Source organism: Cyprinodon variegatus, unplaced genomic scaffold (genome assembly GCF_000732505.1).
Source record: "Cyprinodon variegatus isolate N-32 unplaced genomic scaffold, C_variegatus-1.0 Scaffold253, whole genome shotgun sequence".
Classification (NCBI taxonomy): Eukaryota; Metazoa; Chordata; class Actinopteri; order Cyprinodontiformes; family Cyprinodontidae; genus Cyprinodon; species Cyprinodon variegatus.
In genome coordinates, this window is record NW_015150706.1 from 776,822 (window position 1) to 787,453 (window position 10,632).

The following is a 10,632-nucleotide window of genomic DNA, read 5'->3' on the forward strand; positions in this document are numbered from 1 at the left end:
CTACTTCACAGGAGAGTGAAACACAAAAGGACAACCTGCATCTGCTCTACAGAATAATGCTTCAGAGACATTAGAGAATGAGAGTCCCCTCTAGTGTGTCCTAAGTTAATAGTAATATCACAGTTTTTAAAACATGCCATAATAACCGTCTAGTAGGAAGCAACAAAACAAAGGTATGCTCTGCTCCAGTCTTTATCCTAATCCCACAAGGTGTGAAGGCGTCCATGGTTTCATTTACATGCATACATAAAAAATGTTTTATTTCATTCTGCAATTTAACGCCTTATCCAGCAGATGGCGCCTCAGGCAGCTGCTAGTGTCACCTGTTGGCATAGCCGGCCCTGCCTATGGTTAAAGGATTTGGTCAATTTCTTTAAACATTAATTTGCTTTTATTTCATGTTGAGGCAGTGGGTGCGCTGTATATTTATTAGCCTTTGACTGAAGACATTCTGTTCTTCAATGATCTGATAAAGAGGAGGCTCACTGTTTGCAATAGTGTTCTTTGTTTTATTTAGAATTCTGATTTGTGAAATTTTAACAAATTTGATCTCTCATACAGAATGACTTTAGTCTTCCAGATCATGAAGTAAGTTTACATTTATCAACATGATTTTCATGAGTTAGCAGCTAAAATAATCATATTTAAAACTAACAGTTATGTAAAATTACCTTAAACCAAAGGAAAAAATTAGGTTATAAAATCCAATTTCACCATATATGCCGACAACGCATTTTATAGTGTATATGGGACATTAAATCTAGTAACATGAGATGTAAACAATTCTTTTTAATGTTATGTGTAAGTCAGTGGATAGTGCAGGTTGGAATTCTAAGCTTCTGCTTCAGGAAAAGATCTAAACTATTGATTTAAAGTGTGCATTTAACTATTTTTGGATAAACAAAAAAAGACTTATTTTAAAACTTTAATTTCTCCTGTTGTTGTACTTAGAGGCAATGGTGGTTAGTAACCTATATTTACTTTATTACTGTATTTAAGTACTTTTTTTGAGTATCTTCACTTTACTTGAATATTTATTTGGGGGACACTTATAACTTTCACATCACTACATTTCAAAGTCAAATATTGTACTTTTTACATCACTATATTTTTAGGAAGATACTTGTTACTTTGCTTTGTAATCTTCCTTTTTTTCTTCCTTGAAATGCAATTTCAACATGGCAGATAGCAAACATTAGGACTCAGTTTGGACTCCACTGTGTTAGAGACGTTCCACAAATGTGAGAAACTCAGAGCAGTTATTATTGGTAGTTTATACATTTTATTAAGGCTTTAGTCGTTGCCATGTGGCCAAGTTATTTAGTAATTGTCTCAAATCAGAGATGTTGTTTCTTTGTGATAATACATTCAACCGTAAACCTCTATTCCACAGTGAAAGTGTGCGGAGAATCAAGACTCTTCTGTTTTTTTTTTTTTTTTGGTTTGTTTCGAACATGAAATAATTGTTTGTGGCATTGTTATGCTGGAGTCCTTTTAAAGGTGGTGTAGAATCTGCAGCAGGTGTTTCTATGCATCAATACATCAGGTGATTTGTGAAAGTTACAAGGTTCTTTAAAATGAAATTTCTTTCTATCTCCTCTTTCTTTCATCTTTTCTCTTTTTTCTTCTTCTTCTTCTATTTTATTTACACTGCACTATTCATATAATCTGTAATACTCCCTGCATAATCATAATAAAGCAATTTATATGCATTAAAACATGCGGAACATTATAGCGATGGCGCTACTGCTCCACTTGTGAAAGTAAAATCTGTTGGGCTATTTTTGGCATCAATACAATTATTCTTTTGCCACGTTTCCAGACAGGACACTGATAATAAAAATAAATGTAAAAAAATAAAATGAAATTAAAGAGAAAAATACTGATATTATAACATTTTGTTAGTATTTTTGACTACTTAAGTGCTTTTAAAAACATGTACTTTTAACAAATACAACTAACTGTTACTTGTAGTTGAGTAAGATTTGACTGTGAGTATCAATTCTTCTACTCAAGTACTACCGTTGAGTACTTTGTCCACCACTGCTTAGAGGCAGGTTTTCAGTTTTTGTGTTTAAATTTATGACAATAATGTTTTAACAAGGAATTGGCTCAGGAAAGTTTTGACTTCTTTTCCAATGTCATACATGTTCCAGCGCTATTAACAACTCATAATTAGAGGTACTCTTTTTCCCTCTATTTATTTATGCCTTAAACGAGATGTGTGGACTATAGTTTATTATTTAAAGAACACTTCATCTCAACATTCACGGTGCAATGTGAGCCAATGCATCATCTCTTCATGTCAGATGCTAGGTTTTAAACCTCATGATGAATAAGTCAGATGGTTTCTCTCCTTTTTATTTGTGGGGACTTGGTGCTCATTCAACAAACCACAGGATGTTTGTCCCCCCGCTTTGTTCTTGTTCCATCTTCAATGAACCGCAGGTCCAGAGGAGGAAGCAACATGTCAATAGTTTTGTTATGGAAAAAGACCAAACTTGTGCTGGCTGTTTTAGGGAGACAAACTATTTTAAGCTTTATTTTTTAACTAAAGCTTATCGATATCATTCAGGCTCACAATTGTTGTGAAAGATAAAAACATATAGAAGTAATTAAATAAAATACAGATTTTCTAAAAAATAAATAAAATAAAAGGATGCCAATGCCATTTAGTTCAGTTGTAGCATTTCTTTTTTCTTCATGTTTGATTTCATTCTTGGCTGTGCTCTTATTATTTAAAAATGTTATATTTCCTTTCGTGATTTTGTCCAGTGATGTTTATTTTTTTCCTTTTTGTCATCGACTGATAGAATAACCCCAAAGCCCATATCCTGACATGAATGCCTCCATGTTATAGTGTAGGTGTATTTTGTCAAACAAAGGGTGTTTTTTTAGTTCCACTGATCCATACCCATTTGTCACTACAGCGTCACTGGGGGCTGGTGCCTCTCTCCAGCGGCCAGTGGGCTAGGGGTGGGGAAAACTGATCGGATTGCCAGACCCTTACAAGGCAATGCATGTTTTTTTATACTGTGGGAAAAGGCCTAAATGCCTGGGAGAAGGCCACACATGCATGGAGAGAAATGTGCATTTCATGCAAGCGTTTCGGCTGCAAGGCAACAGTGCTAACCATTATTCCACTGAGCAGACCTGTTTTCACTTTCAGACAAGCCTTTTATAATCAATCTGTCATGTTACCATAACAAACTCTCACTGTTTTGTTTTCTTTTAAGATTTTATCCATGATCTTGCAATCTATCCCGCGGTCTGGGGAGATTTTAAACTGGTCTAGATCTTTTGGGGAAAGTTTACTTTTTGTTCCAGACTTGAAGATTACAGCAGGCTGTTGTCTCTGATGAAGACTAGCAGTGCTTTGCTGAAATCCTGCAGTTCTGTTTGCTTCTGGACCTTTAAAGCCTGCTTTCCTACCCTGAATAGTGTTCTTACTGTTGCCCCTGTGAAAGAAGAAAGGCCAATTGTTTTTTATTTTTATTTTTTTGGAGGAACATCCCGTTTTTCTAACTTCATAGTACATTTTTTTCTCTCATTACTGACAAAAAACTTTTTACGTAGTGCTAATTTTTTTTTCTCCTAACATACTATTTTCAGTAAGACCCTTTGTGGTTTTTCCTGAAGGTTGGGTTAATGCCAGGAAACTCTGACTAGAAAAAATGAATTTTAGATCAAGGTGATTAATCAATACAGCAGCTTGCGTGAGTGAAAGGAAAATACTGTCTTGATAAATCCATATCTTAAGCACACACAAACTATGCAACTAGATTAGAACATCTTTTTTTTCTCACTTTCCCTCAACAGCTGTTTTTCAACAAAATGTACTGAATCTAAGTCCTATTACAAAGTCAAGAACATATATAATTGATTTATAATGTTTTAGTGTTCTCCTCTGCTCTTTTCCCTGTACGTACACCAACAGCTGCACCTCCAGTCATCAGTCTATCAAGCTTCTGAAGTGTGCGGATGACACCACTCTCATCTGACTTATCTCTGTTGTTGATGAGTCCGCCTACAGGTGGGAGGTTGATCATCTGGCCACCTGGTACAAGGAGAACAACCTGGAGCCCAATGCTCTAAAAACAGTGGAGGTGGTTGTGGACTTCAGGAAGAACTCAGCCCCAGCTATCCCCATCGCCCTCTGTGACTCCACATTTGACAATGTGGAGTCTTTCTGCTTCCTGGGAACTATCATTTCACAGGAATTAAAGCCGGAGCTGAACCAACAAAGGATAAACTTCCTCCAGCAGTTGAAAAAATTCAACCTGAATTTTACAATGATGGTGCACTTCTACTCCTCCATCATTAAACCCATCCTCACCTCCTCCATCACCAACTAGTACACTTCTGCCACCACCAAGGACAAGGGCAGACTGCAGCATATCATCCAGTCTGCAGAGAAGGTGATTGGCTACAATCTTCCATCTCTCCAGGATCTGTATGCCTCCAGGACTCTGAGGTGTGCAGGGAAGATTGTGGCTGATCCCTCACACCCCAGACACAAACTATTTCAGACACTTCCCTCTGGCAGGAGGCTGCGGTCCATCAAGACCAAAACCTCACGCCACAAGAACAGTTTCTTCCCATCAACTACCAGCCTTATCAACAAGGCCCACAACCCCCCGTGACACTGACACTGCCTCTCTCCCTCCCCGTTCAGGACCTGGAAGCTACACCAACAAAGGATCTCCAGACATTCTGTGTTACATTAACCCACAATCATTATATTGTATATAGTATTTTGTATGTTTTGTATTGTACTATACATAGCTATAGATTCTGTATTCTGTATATATATCTGTATATATATATATATATATATATATATATCTATTTTGTCTGCACCATCAACACCAAGTCAAATTCCTTGTAAATGCAAACCTACTTGGCAATAAACTTCATACTGATTCTGATTAGTGCTCTGGCTCAGGAGCAGCAGAGGAAAAATCAACAATTGATGGTATTCATTAAAGGAAAAAAATATATAAATGAATTTAATATTTTGGAGCAGGAACTAAGTCAGAGTGGAAGCACTGTCCCGTGCAGGAGCCCAGCCTAGAGGAGAAACGTGCTGAAAAGGAAGCTAAAGAGCATTAAAACAGAGACTCCTTAGAAATAAAGCTGCATTATTAGGGTCTCTGCGTTTTTGCTGTTTTTGGCCTGTGTGAGCTTCCTGTCATATAGAGGAACTAATGATGGCTGGACTTACATTGATAGTTGATTAACAGGCTTTTGCTGAACTGCAATAATCAGAATCAGCTGTGCTAAAGCAGAGAAACATCTAAAACCTGCAGGACAGCGGCCCTCGAGGACCGACTTTGGGGATGCCTGTTCTAGCCTGTCTAGTGCGTCCGCAACAAAGCTAGTCACCAGCCTTGCAGTGGTCTTCCTCAGCCATTGCCTGTCCCTAAACCTCCGTCGTTTCATATGGCCATGGATATCATTACTGGACCATCACCATCAAAGGGTTTCATCACCATCCTCACTATAATCGAGCGCTTCTCCAAAGCCTGCTACCTCATCCCACTTTTCTATATCCATCCTCACTTCAGACAGCTCAGCTCCTGACTAAGCATGTTTTTTGCCTTCACAGAATCCCTTGTGAAATAGTGTTAGACAGGGGTCTGCAGTTTATCTCCTGGGTCTGGAAGGAGTTTTGTACACCTTTAGGGGCCAAGACTGTTCTCAGTTAAGGTTTACATCCAGAAACAATTTGTCAATTTGAACCAGGAGCTTGAGGCATCCCTAAGCTGCCTCTGTTTGTCACACCCATCGTCTTGGAGGGCTGAGTTGCCTGGGGTTAAATATGCACATAATTGTCCCACTTGAGTCCTCTCTAGGATACCAACCTCCCCTGTTTCCATTTGAATAGCAGGACAATGCAGTTAACTCCGTCAAACACTTAATTCAGCGCTACAGACAGTCAGTGGAAACAAATTGACATCTAAACAATTACAAAAGGCGTTCCTGCTCCCCAGTACTCGCCTTGAAAGAAAGTCTGGCTATTAACTTGTGACATTAACCTCAAGGCTTCTAATCGCAAACTCTCTACTAGATCTATTGTTCCGTTTGAGATTCAGGCAGTACTCAGTCACACTGCATTTCCCCTTAAGCTGCCAGAGCAGAAAATGGCTCTTTGGTTCACTTAATATTTTAGAAAATAAATAAAAACTATAAACGATAAACTATGGACCTGTTTTTTGTGTCATTCTTTTGTTAGGTGCCCCCATGAAATAGGCTGGTCCACCTTGATAAATTTGACCTAGACTTTCTATTCAATGGGATTCAATGATTTTCAGTTGTGCAGTTTGTATCGAGAAATGTACAATTTTTTTTATTACATTTTAAAAATGTATTTTCTTCAGACCCTTGGTTTCAACATCCAAAAATGCTTAATTAATTCTTAATATAAAACTAGTGAGACTCCTTCAACTGTGTTTTAAAAAAAACAACCTTTGAAGTAATTGATGTTTGTTGCCTGAACCAGGTGCATCACATCAATCCAATTAAATCATTTACGCAACAGCAGAAACATCCCTACCTTTCTGTTTGTAAAATAAATCCACTCTGACACTGAAAGGTAATGTGACCCACTGGGCTGTGTGGCCATTCTGCCACAGCAGGACATGCAAAAAAGAAAACAAAAAAAAGAAAAGCTCTGATGTTTGGATTACTTCAGGTTTTACTGCCACGCCTGAGCAACATAGTGATAAATATGTTCTGCATGGTGTCTGGAGGTGTTTAGACCAAGTTTGGTTTGGAGAATGTTTAGACTGTGGTATCATTCTGAGCTTAACTTCACTTTGGATTTCTTTTAAGGGATGGAGCTGTCAAACTGAGTTCTGAGTAGCAGGGCAAACTAAATTTGGTGAAACCATTTGCTATTCTGACTCATGTGTATATTTCCAAAGCTTTGTGGTTTGGATTTGGAGCTGGTGGTCATCGGGACATACGAAACAAATTAGTCCTCTGATGATCTTTTGTTGGCTTGGTCTGTACCACAACCACAGCTGCAGTGTTGAAATGAGGTCAGGACTCTATATAATAATAGTAATAAATAAAAGGGGGGACAAGGTTTCATTGTGCGCCTGCAAGATGAGTCTGTGCACATTGCATGCCAATTGGGAACATAATCAGTGATAGGGCATCCTGCTGCTTTTTGAAAATGTACTGGCACTACAAAGAGCATTTGTGTGCGGTGGGGAGAGATTGGCATCAGGGAATGTTTTCCTCTTGGCTTGCATGAGATGGTCATTGAGAGCTGAACACCTGTTGACCAGAATGAAAGAATAACAACGTTGTTTCCCCAGGAAATGATGCGTTTCCGGACTTTTGAAACACTACGCTAGGATAAGATCAGCAGAGTAAGAAAAAAACAAAAAACTCCACTAACAATGCTACACGCTTTCGACTAATGAGGTTTTAATTAAACAAAATGATGACATATTTTAAAATAATCTTTTAAATGGGACCTGTTGATCAAAATTCAGCACCTATTTGTGCTTCCACTTGTGTCTCTACAGCTCCTAGAAACAAGTGCTAGGAAGAAAAATATCCATCAGTTTTTTGGCACTAAATAAATACTTTGTTGGTCTGTGGAAAATGAACCATTTCAAAACTCTGATTATCACACCACAACACCACCTTTAATATAACTCCAGCAGAAGCTGAGCTCCGCCCACACACCTTTGTTCAGCTGTCTTTACTGACTGATCTCTATTTATTCAATGTATTGCTGATAGACTGATATAAACTGAGGTCTCCTGCCACCATCTTGGTATTCCCCACTTCCACAGAGTCGCGCAATAAAAATACCTGGAATATAATGTAATTACCATAACAATTTAATCAATGCGTGTATATTACATGTACATCATCAATTTAGCACGTTTGGCACAACATCAGATAGTGTAAATGTAATATTATTAATATCTGACTACAGTATTATGCTCCATTAACACACTAATTTTGTTGTGATGGATTTGCGTAATATGTTATAAAACATGATTTATAAGCTTCATACTTAATATGCAATGTGATGCGCTCATGTTTTACCTTAAATTACATTGATCTACTTATGCTATGAAACAGCAAGTGTGTGTCAAAGCGATGGATTTATCTTAGTATAGAGGACAATCTTTTATTTCCGGGTGGATCATCTGAATAAGTGGTCCTCCTCATTATGGTGATATATTTATGTAAGGCCGTCCTATGCGCTCATCCCATTAGCTACCTTTTTCTGCACACGCGCACTTTCAGGCATATATCGGTGGTCAGCTACGGTATCAGAAAGTCACTGAACCCCACCTTTCTCACGGCGGTTCTTTGAAAATGGCCGAGGGTCTTAAGAAATAAAGTGTCTAGGAAGTGTATGAGAAGAAAAGAAAGGCCTCAGAAGAGGCAGATATATCCAAGGATACTTTGTGCAGAGAGCTCTCCTTGCAAAGCATTATGGGATTTGCTGTCACAGCGGCCCGCAGTCGCTACCCAACAGCAGTGACTAATAAAGATGGCACAGGGAAGTGATCATCTGTCCGAACGGTAAGTTGACTGACTTCACTATAAAGTCCCTGCCCTATTTAATGATTGAGGGATTTAGGGGTTAGGGCGGATGCTGGGACACAGTAAGCTTGTATGAGCTGTGACAACAGCAAGTTTTAAACAGACCGTGCATAAGGAGAAATGAGCTTGTGCATGCTCTTGGATTTATTTTTTTTTTCTTAAGTGGAGAGGGTGGGTCTTTCAAAAAATGTGAGAAAATCCACAATACCTTTAGGCGCCCCTGAAAATGAGAACATCATCTTTGTTCGATGCTGCGTCGCACATATTGTTTCTATTCTGACTAGTCCAACTAGGGGGTACCAGTGTGGCGGCTATGCAATAGCAAAACAGAAAAGGAATTTTTTGTTTACTGAAAGATTTGGATTATAGCCAGGTTCTGTCCCCACTGTTCATTGAAAATCTTTCTTCTGTGTTTTGCTTTGCTTGTCATTTACATATTTGCCATTTAGCACAAGCTNGTGATGGATTTGCGTAATATGTTATAAAACATGATTTATAAGCTTCATACTTAATATGCAATGTGATGCGCTCATGTTTTACCTTAAATTACATTAATCTACTTATGCTATGAAACAGCAAGTGTGTGTCAAAGCGATGGATTTATCTTAGTATAGAGTACAATATTTTATTTCTGGGTGGATCATCTAAATAAGTGGTCCTCCTCATTATGGTGATATATTTATGTAAGGCCATCCTATGTGCTCGTCCCATTAGCTACCTTTTTCTGCACATGTGCACTTTCAGGCATATATCTGTGGTCAGCTAAGGTATCAGAAAGTCAATAGGATAGCCGAGGGTCTTAAGAAATAAAGTGTCTACGAAGAAATAAAGTGTCTACAAAGTGTATGAGAAGAAAAGAGAGGCCTCAGAAGAGGCAGATATATCCTGGAATGCTTTGCGCGGAGAGCTCTCCTCGCATGGGATTTGCTGTCACAGCGGCCAGCAGTCGCTACCCAACAGCGGTGACTAATAACAAAGATGGCACAGGGAAGTGATCATCTGTCCGAACGGTAAGTTGACTGACTTCACTATAAAGTCCCTGCCCTTTTTAGTGATTGAGAGATTTAGGGGTTAGGGCGGATGCTGGGACACTGTAAGCTTGTATGAGCTGTGAGAACAGCAAGTTTTAAACGGACAGTGCACGAGGAGAAATAGGCTTGTGCTAACTCTTGCACATGCATTTTTTTTTTAAGTGGAAAGGGCGGGTCTTTTAAAAATACCTTTAGGCCCCCCTGAAAATGAGAATGTACTCGTTGTTCAATGCTGCGTCGCACATATTGTTTATATTCTGACCGGTCCAACTAGGGAGTACCAGTGTGGCGGCTATGCAATAGCAAAACAGAAAAGGATTTTTTTGTTTACTGAAAGATTTGCATTATAGCCAGGTTCTGTCCCCACTGTTCATTGAAAATCTGTCTTCTGTGTTTTGCTTTGCTTGTCATTTACATATTTGCCATTTAGCACAAGCTAACGCCAACAAAAAATGTACTTACCTTCCAGAATGTGCTTGATGCAACCCTGCTGGTTGTGTGAATGGATCCACTTCTTCTCTTTCTGGGTCTATAGTTGTACCTATGTGCATCGGCTTACAGCCATTTTCAGGTGACATTGTGACCACTGAGGTGGGGAGTACAGCAAAATATACGCTATTTGCATAAAAGTGACAAAGCTCATTCTAAAAAGTTAGAGCTGAGTAGGTGAAAGCTCAATAAAAAAAGGTTTGGATGTAAATAATATTTTTGCTTTTTTCCTCATACAATTGGGTGTTGGAAAAAACAGTCATTTTAGCCAACTGAAGTATTTGTTTTACCTGTATTTCACAAATGGGTCACTAAATTCCATTAAAACAGTAAAATATCTAAATAAGAAAGTAGTGGATATGAAGCCCATGTCTCCAAATGCTGGAATCCACAGAATGTTGTGAAAGACGAACAATAACTAAGGCTCAATCTGAATACCTCAAATCTTTATGCGTTAAAGACACTAAAAGCAATAGTGTGTCACCATAATAAGTGCCCTCTGAATAGTGCTGGCAGGAAGGAGCTAATACCAAAT